Genomic DNA, 9,745 nt, shown 5'->3' with positions numbered 1-9,745 from the left:
CCAAAGTCGTCCGGACCTCCAGGGGAAGAGGCCGAATTTTCGCTCGTTCGGGCCGACCGGAGGAACCAGCCGGGTCGGACACTTTACGGCGGAGCAGCCGTTGGCACTTTGAAAATATTCGCCAAAATGTTCCGGACCTCCAGGGGAAGAGGCCGAATTTTCGCTCGTTCGGGCCGACCGGAGGAACCGGCCGGGTCGGACACTTTACGGCGCAACAGCCGTTCGCACTTAGAAAATATTCGCCAAAATGTTCCGGACCTCCAGGGGAAGAGGCCGAATTTTCGCTCGTTCGGGCCGACCGGAGGAACCAGCCGGGTCGGACACGTTACGGCGCAACAGCCGTTCGCACTTAGAAAATATTCGCCAAAGTCGTCCGGACCTCCAGGGGAAGAGGCCGAATTTTCGCTTGTTCAAGCCGACCGGAGGAACCAGCCGGGTCGGACACGTTACGGCGCAACAGCCGTTGGCACTTTGAAAATATTCGCCAAAATGTTCCGGACCTCCAGGGGAAGAGGCCGAATTTTCGCTCGTTCGGGCCGACCGGAGGAACCAGCCGGGTCGGACACGTTACGGCGCAACAGCCGTTCGCACTTAGAAAATATTCGCCAAAGTCGTCCGGACCTCCAGGGGAAGAGGCCGAATTTTCGCTCGTTCGGGCCGACCGGAGGAACCAGCCGGGTCGGACACGTTACGGCGCAACAGCCGTTGGCACTTTGAAAATATTCGCCAAAATGTTCCGGACCTCCAGGGGAAGAGGCCGAATTTTCGCTCGTTCGGGCCGACCGGAGGAACCGGCCGGGTCGGACACTTTACGGCGCAACAGCCGTTCGCACTTAGAAAATATTCGCCAAAATGTTCCGGACCTCCAGGGGAAGAGGCCGAATTTTCGCTCGTTCGGGCCGACCGGAGGAACCGGCCGGGTCGGACACGTTACGGCGGAACAGCCGTTGGCACTTAGAAAATATTCGTCAAAGTCGTCCGGACCTCCAGGGGAAGAGGCCGAATTTTCGCTCGTTCGGGCCGACCGGAGGAACCAGCCGGGTCGGACACTTTACGGCGCAACAGCCGTTCGCACTTAGAAAATATTCGCCAAAATGTTCCGGACCTCCAGGGGAAGAGGCCGAATTTTCGCTCGTTCGGGCCGACCGGAGGAACCGGCCGGGTCGGACACGTTACGGCGGAACAGCCGTTGGCACTTAGAAAATATTCGTCAAAGTCGTCCGGACCTCCAGGGGAAGAGGCCGAATTTTCGCTCGTTCGGGCCGACCGGAGGAACCAGCCGGGTCGGACACGTTACGGTGCAACAGCCGTTCGCACTTAGAAAATATTCGCCAAAGTCGTCCGGACCTCCAGGGGAAGAGGCCGAATTTTCGCTCGTTCGGGACGACCGGAGGAACCAGCCGGGTCGGACACGTTACGGCGCAACAGCCGTTCGCACTTAGAAAATATTCGCCAAAGTCGTCCGGACCTCCAGGGGGAAGAGGCCGAATTTTCGCTTGTTCGGGCCGACCGGAGGAACCAGCCGGGTCGGACACGTTACGGCGCAACAGCCGTTGGCACTTAGGAAATATTCGCCAAAATGTTCCGGACCTCCAGGGGAAGAGGCCGAATTTTCGCTCGTTCGGGCCGACCGGAGGAACCAGCCGGGTCGGACACTTTACGGCGCAACAGCCGTTCGCACTTAGAAAATATTCGCCAAAGTCGTCCGGACCTCCAGGGGAAGAGGCCGAATTTTCGCTCGTTCGGGCCGACCGGAGGAACCAGCCGGGTCGGACACTTTACGGCGGAACAGCCGTTGGCACTTTGAAAATATTCGCCAAAATGTTCCGGACCTCCAGGGGAAGAGGCCGAATTTTCGCTCGTTCGGGCCGACCGGAGGAACCAGCCGGGTCGGACACCTTACGGCGCAACAGCCGTTGGCACTTTGAAAATATTCGTCAAAATGTTCCTGACCTCCAGGGGAAGAGGCCGAATTTTCGCTCGTTCGGGCCGACCGGAGGAACCAGCCGGGTCGGACACGTTACGGCGCAACAGCCGTTCGCACTTAGAAAATATTCGCCAAAGTCGTCCGGACCTCCAGGGGAAGAGGCCGAATTTTCGCTCGTTCGGGCCGACCGGAGGAACCAGCCGGGTCGGACACGTTACGGCGGAACAGCCGTTGGCACTTAGAAAATATTCGTTAAACTTCACAGGACCTCCAGGGGAAGAGGCCGAATTTTCGCTCGTTCGGTGCCGACCGGAGGAACCAGCCGGGTCGGACACTTTACGGCGGAACAGCCGTTGGCACTTTGAAAATATTCGCCAAAATGTTCCGGACCTCCAGGGGAAGAGGCCGAATTTTCGCTCGTTCGGGCCGACATGGAGAACCAGCCGAGGCGGACACTTTACGGCGGTTGAGCCGTTGGCACTTAGAAATTATTCAGACTTCCATCAAACACACATCGGCCTTTTGCCGTCACTGCCCGGGATGGGCACCGTGGTAGCTCGGACAGTTCGTGTGACAGCTTCCGCTGGCACTTAGAAAATTTTTAAAATGAAAATAAACAGTTCTGCACATACGTGCCGACTATATTTTGCGAAAGGGGGGTAAAGTGATGAGTACACTAACTGGGGGGACCAAGTACATAAAGCCTACCCCTGGTACCTCAGAGAGGCCGAATTTTCGAATTCTGAGGCCGAGCTGGGGAACCAGACGAGGCGGACACTTTTCCGAGCGAGAGCCGATGGCACTTAGAAAATTTTCGGCTAAGTCGGCAGGACTTCCAGAGCGAGAGGCCGAATATTCGTCATCTGTGGCCGACCGGGGAACCAGCGGAGGCGGATAGGCGGTCACGGAGGTCCCGCCGGCTGGTCCGCGGGCCATTTTGGGTCCCGTAATTTAGCGGTCGCGGTCCGGAATCCACGCCGACCGGGGAACCAGCGGAGGCGGATAGGCGGTCACGGAGGTCCCGCCGGCTGGTCCGCGGGCCAATTTGGGTCCCGTAATTTAGCGGTCGCGGTCCGGAATCCACGCCGACCGGGGAACCAGCGGAGGCGGATAGGCGGTCACGGAGGTCCCGCCGGCTGGTCCGCGGGCCATTTTGGGTCCCGTAATTTAGCGGTCGCGGTCCGGAATCCACGCCGACCGGGGAACCAGCGGAGGCGGATAGGCGGTCACGGAGGTCCCGCCGGCTGGTCCGCGGGCCAATTTGGGTCCCGTAATTTAGCGGTCGCGGCCCGGAATTCGCGCCGGCCGGGGAACCAGCGCGGGCGGATAGGCGGTCACGGAGGTCCCGCCGGCTGGTCCGCGGGGGGAACTGCGCCCTCTGGCGGACACGCCATTGTAAATGAATGGGGTTTGGCACTTAGTGCATTTTTCGCCGAAGCCGACGAGCGCTCCGGGCGAGGAGGCCGGATTCTCGCCATCCGTGGCCGGCCGGGGAACCGGCCAAGGCGGATAGGCGGTCACGGGGGTCCCGCCGGCTGGTCCGCGGGCCAATTGGGGTCCCGTAAGTTAGCGGTCGCGGCCCGGAATCCGCGCCGGCCAGCAGCCACCGGGAGGCGGGTAGGCTGTCACGGAGGTCCCGCCAGCTGGTCCGCGGGCCAATTAGGGTCCCGTAAGTGAGCGGTCGCGGCCCGGAATCCACGCCGGCCAGCAGCCACCGCCAGGCGGGTAGGCTGTCACGGAGGTCCCGCCAGCTGGTCCGCGGGCCATTTAGGGTCCCGTAAGTTAGCGGTCGCGGCCCGGAATGCACGCCGGCCAGCAGCCACCGGCAGGCGGATAGGCGGTCACGGAGGTCCCGCCGGCCGGTCCGCTGGCCAATTACCTCCAGCCGAGCGGATATGAACTTTATTAGCACCTTCTACGAGATGGCGGAGCCTTATTCGACAACCAGCACCTCGGCTTAGCATTTTCCACGGCCCGCTGATCTTCCAGAAGACGTCCAGCCGGTTTCCTCCTCACATTTTAAGCCGGCCGAGGCTTCCGGCACCCCGGCTAAGCTTTCTCCACGGCCCGCTGAGCTTCCGAGGGACCTCCAGCCGGTTCTCCCGGTGCCTCGCGCCTCGCTTTGTGAGCCGGCCGAGGCTTCCAGCACCCCGGCTAAGCTTTCTCCACGGCCCGCTGAGCTTCCAGGGGACCTGCAGCCGGTTCTCCCGGTGCCTCGCGCCTCGCTTTGTGAGCCGGCCGAGGCTTCCAGCACCCCGGCTAAGCTTTCTCCACGGCCCGCTGAGCTTCCGAGGGACCTCCAGCCGGTTCTCCCGGTGCCTCCCGCCTCGCTTTGTGAGCCGGCCGAGGCTTCCAGCACCTCGGCCGAGCGTTTCCCACGGCCCGCTGAGCTTCCAGGGGACCTCCAGCCGGTTCTCCCGGTGCCTCGCGCCTCGCTTTGCGAGCCGGCCGAGGCTTCCAGCACCTCGGCTGAGCGTTTTCGGCGGCCCGTTGCTCTCCCGGAGGTCGCAACGGGGAGTTACCTCCCTCTCGCGGACACGGCGAGTAAATACACCGCCTCTCGCACTTGGCGCACACTCACTCGCATTGCTACGCCTCCCGTGGCACTTTAAGCGGCCGAACGGCGGGAGTAACTGCGACTCTCCTAAGGTAGGCTCACTTGACTATTTATTTATGTATTTATTTATTTTTGACGGTTCGCGGAGGCGATGACGCTCCGCGCGGGTAAACGGCGGGAGTAACTGTGACTCTCTTAAGGTAGGCTCACTTGACATTTATTTATTCATGTATTTATTTATTTTTGACGGTTCGCGGAGGCGATGACGCTCCGCGCGGGTAAACGGCGGGAGTAACTGTGACTCTCTTAAGGTAGGCTCACTTGACATTTATTTTGGCGGTTCGCGGAGGCGACCGGCACCGCCGGGAGGCCGTGCGCGCGCGCGCAGAGCGGCCGAATAACGCTCCGCCGGCCCCGGGTGATTACCGAGAGGCTCCCCGGCCTCGCGGAGCTCCGACGCTCCTCCGCGGGACCTCCGGCGGCCGGCGCGCTCGCGCACCACCCCCCGGCACCGCCGGGAGGCCGTGCGCGCGCGCGCAGAGCGGCCGAATAACGCTCCGCCGGCCCCGGGTGATTACCGAGAGGCTCCCCGGCCTCGCGGAGCTCCGACGCTCCTCCGCGGGACCTCCGGCGGCCGGCGCGCTCGCGCACCACCCCCCGGCACCGCCGGGAGGCCGTGCGCGCGCGCGCAGAGCGGCCGAATAACGCTCCGCCGGCCCCGGGTGATTACCGAGAGGCTCCCCGGCCTCGCGGAGCTCCGACGCTCCTCCGCGGGACCTCCGGCGGCCGGCGCGCTCGCGCACCACCCCCCGGCACCGCCGGGAGGCCGTGCGCGCGCGCGCAGAGCGGCCGAATAACGCTCCGCCGGCCCCGGGTGATTACCGAGAGGCTCCCCGGCCTCGCGGAGCTCCGACGCTCCTCCGCGGGACCTCCGGCGGCCGGCGCGCTCGCGCACCACCCCCCGGCACCGCCGGGAGGCCGTGCGCGCGCGCGCAGAGCGGCCGAATAACGCTCCGCCGGCCCCGGGTGATTACCGAGAGGCTCCCCGGCCTCGCGGAGCTCCGACGCTCCTCCGCGGGACCTCCGGCGGCCGAAAATAGCTCCAAGCCCAGCGGATCGGCTGCTTGGAAGCACCGCGCCGTCCGGCTCCACCTGGTACCTCGCACGGCTCTCATCTCCCCCCCGCACGGACTTCCGAGCGCTCGGGGAGACGCTCGGAAGCTGCCCGTGCCGTCGCGGCGGGGAATTGCCTCCCTCTGGCGGACGCGGCGAGTAAAAACACCACCTCTCGCACTTTGCGCACACTTACTTGCGTGGGTCCGCTTCCGATGACACTTTGAGCGGCCGAACGGCGGGAGTAACTACGACTCTCTTAAGGTAGGCTCACTTGACATTTATTCATGTATTTATTTATTTTTGACGGTTCGCGGAGGCGATGACGCTCCGCGCGGGTAAACGGCGGGAGTAGCTGTGACTCTCTTAAGGTAGCCTGACTCGACGTCTTTTTCAACGGTGGCTGGAGGACCCAGGCGGTTCTCGGGGGTGCGTCGCTCCTCACTTTTGACGCCCGAGGAGGCTCCCGGCACCTCGGCTACGCGTTTTCGGCGGCCCGCTGAGCTTCCAGAAGACCTCCAGCCGGTTCTCCCGGTGCTTTCCTCCTCACGTTTTAAGCCGGCCGAGGCTTCCGGCACCCCGGCTGAGCTTTTTTCCCACGGCCCGCTGAGCTTCCAGGGGACCTCCGGCCGGTTCTCCGCGCGCTTTCCTCCTCACTTTTAAGCCGGCCGAGGCTTCCGGCACCCCGGCCAAGCGTTTCCCACGTCCCGCTGAGCTTCCAGGGGACCTCCGGCCGGTTCTCCGCGCGCCCCCCTCCTAACTCGGCTCCCGGCACCCCGGCTAAGCGATTTGAACGGCCCGCTGATCTCCCGGAGGTCGCAACGGGGAATTGCCTCCCTCTCGCGGACACGGCGCGTAAATGCACCGCCTCTCGCACTTGGCGCACACTCACTCGCATCGCTACGCCTCCCGTGGCACTTTAAGCGACCGGGACCACCGCGAGCGCGGGCGATGACTAAGAGGCTCCCCGGCCGGCCTCGCGGAGCTCCGACGCTCCCCCGCGGGACTTCCGGCGGCCGGCCGGAGCCTCGGCACGGCTGCCGCACTCCCTAATAACACCCCGCGGACCCCCGCGAGCCGAACGCTCGCTGCCGCGGGCGACCCGTGCCAAGGCGGACGCGTGACGGCGCGGGAGCCCTCGGCACTATCTCACGGTCACGTATGTAGTCAAATCGTGTAAAATCACCGTTAGTTTATTCATAATATAGGTAATAATTAAATAAATATTAACATCGCGTATATTATTAATAAACACATGTATGTATTTATTTAATAATTAAATAAATATTAACATCGCGTATAATCATGCGCAATACTTCGTGGCCGACCGGGGAACCGGCGAAGGCGGACGCATCGCGGCGCGAGAGCCGTTGGCACTTTGGAAAAATAAATAAATAAATAAATAAATAAATAAATAATAATTCGCCGACCGGGCTCCGGGGGGAGAGGCCGATTTTTGGCCGTTCGTGGCCGACCGGGGAACCGGCGAAGGCGGACGCATCGCGGCGCGAGAGCCGTTGGCACTTTGGAAAAATAAATAAATAAATAAATAAATAAATAAATAAATAAATAAATAAATAATTCGCCGACCGGGCTCCGGGGCAAGAGGCCGAATTTTCGCTCGTTCGGGCCGACCGGGGAACCGGCGAAGGCGGACGCAGCGCGGCGCGAGAGCCGTTGGCACTTTGAAAAAAAAAAAAAAAAAAAAAATTCGCCCACCGGGCTCCGGGGGAAGAGGCCGGCTTTTCGCCGTTCGCGGCCGACCGGGGAACCGGCGAAAGCGGACGCGCTCTCTAACGAGCCCCGCCGGCCGGAGGAAGTGCGCCCTCTGGCGGACACGCCGTTGTAAATGAATGGGGTTTGGCACTTAGTGCATTTTTCGCCCAAGTCGAAGCGCGCTCCGGGCGAGGAGGCCGGATTCTCGCCACCCGTGGCCGGCCGGGGAACCGGCCAAGGCGGACGCGCTCTCTAACGAGCCCCGCCGGCCGGAGGAAGTGCGCCCTCTGGCGGACACGCCGTTGTAAATGAATGGGGTTTGGCACTTGGTGCATTTTTCGCCCAAGTCGAAGCGCGCTCCGGGCGAGGAGGCCGGATTCTCGCCACCCGTGGCCGGCCGGGGAACCGGCGAAGGCGGATAGGCTTTCACGGAGGATCCGCCGGCTGGTCCGCGGGCCGATTAGGGTCCCGCGAGTGAGCGGTGGCGGTCCGGAATCCAGGCCGGCCAGGAGGCACCGCCAGGCGGATAGGCTTTCACGGAGGAGCCGCCGGCTGGTCCGCGGGCCGTTTAGGGTCCCGCGAGTGAGCGGTGGCGGTCCGGAATCCAGGCCGGCCAGGAGGCACCGCCAGGCGGATAGGCTTTCACGGAGGACCCGCCGGCTGGTCCGCGGGCCGTTTAGGGTCCCGCGAGTGAGCGGTCGCGGTCCGGAATCCAGGCCGGCCAGGAGGCACCGCCAGGCGGATAGGCTTTCACGGAGGACCCGCCGGCTGGTCCGCGGGCCGTTTAGGCTCCCGTAAGTTAGCGGTCGCGGTCCGGAATACAGGCCGTCCAGGAGGCACTGCCAGGCGGATACACTCTCTAACGAGCCCCGCCGGCTGGTCCGCCGGGGGAAGTGCGCCCTCTGGCGGACACGCCGTTGTAAATGAATGGGGTTTGGCACTTAGTGCATTTTTCGACCAGCGGCAACGCAGGCTGACGGGCGGCCGCTTCCACGGGCCGGTACTACTCTACGGAGGCGCTAGCCGCCTCCGGTGGGGGCCGTGTGATCTCGCTGGATGCCCGAGGACCTTCCGCGAGGCCCGGCCGCAGCTTTTACGCGCGCCCGGTCCTATTACCTGGTGGAAGCTGGAGGCCGGGGCTCCGCAGCTCGCCGCCCGGGGACCTTCCGCGAGGCCCGGCCGCAGCTTTTACGCACCACCGCTGCTATTCTCTGGCTCCGGCTTCGTCCCGGAGGGTGCTTGGGGAACGGCGGCGCACACCGCGAACGGCCGGTGGCGGTCGGCTGGTGGCGGTCGGCTGGTGGCTGTCGGCTGGTGGCGGTCGGGGGTGGCGCTTGGGGATGGCGCTTGGGGATGGTGGCTGTCGGCTGGTGGCGGTCGGCTGGTGGCGGTCGGCTGGTGGCGGTCGGCTGGTGGCGGTCGGGGGTGGCGCTTGGGGATGGCGCTTGGGGATGGTGGCTGTCGGCTGGTGGCGGTCGGCTGGTGGCGGTCGGGGGGTGGCGGTCGGGGATGGCGCTTGGGGATGGTGGCTGTCGCCTTGTGGCGGTCGGCTGGTGGCGGTCGCCTTGTGGCGGTCGCCTTGTGGCGGTCGGGGATGGCGCTTGGGGATGGTGGCTGTCGCCTTGTGGCGGTCGGCTGGTGGCGGTCGCCTTGTGGCGGTCGCCTTGTGGCGGTCGGGGATGGCGCTTGGGGATGGTGGCTGTCGCCTTGTGGCGGTCGGCTGGTGGCGGTCGGCTGGTGGCGGTCGGGGGGTGGCGGTCGGGGATGGCGCTTGGGGATGGTGGCTGTCGCCTTGTGGCGGTCGGGGGGTGGCGGTCGGGGATGGCGCTTGGGGATGGTGGCTGTCGCCTTGTGGCGGTCGGCTGGTGGCGGTCGGCTGGTGGCGGTCGGCTGGTGGCGGTCGGGGGGTGGCGGTCGGGGGTGGCGCTTGGGGATGGTGGCTGTCGCCTTGTGGCGGTCGGCTGGTGGCGGTCGCCTTGTGGCGGTCGGGGGGCGGCGGTCGGGGGTGGCGCTTGGGGATGGTGGCTGTCGGCTGGTGGCGGTCGGCTGGTGGCGGTCGGCTGGTGGCGGTCGGCTGGTGGCGGTCGGGGGTGGCGCTTGGGGATGGCGCTTGGGGATGGTGGCTGTCGCCTTGTGGCGGTCGGCTGGTGGCGGTCGCCTTGTGGCGGTCGGGGATGGCGCTTGGGGATGGTGGCTGTCGCCTTGTGGCGGTCGCCTTGTGGCGGTCGCCTTGTGGCGGTCGGGGATGGCGCTTGGGGATGGTGGCTGTCGCCTTGTGGCGGTCGGCGGTGGTGGTTTGGGACCGGCGTCCGGCGCAAAGTGCGTGTTGCGCGGGCCGGAGAAAATTTAGGCCAGGGGCCCGCCGCTGGAGAAATTTTTAGGTACCAGGGGTGGATTTTTTTTGTCACCGCAGGAGGGGGACGTTGCCTCCG

This window comes from Syngnathus scovelli, unplaced genomic scaffold (assembly GCF_024217435.2).
Source record: "Syngnathus scovelli strain Florida unplaced genomic scaffold, RoL_Ssco_1.2 HiC_scaffold_420, whole genome shotgun sequence".
NCBI lineage: Eukaryota > Metazoa > Chordata > Actinopteri > Syngnathiformes > Syngnathidae > Syngnathus > Syngnathus scovelli.
Note: the sequence above shows the minus strand (reverse complement) of the source record.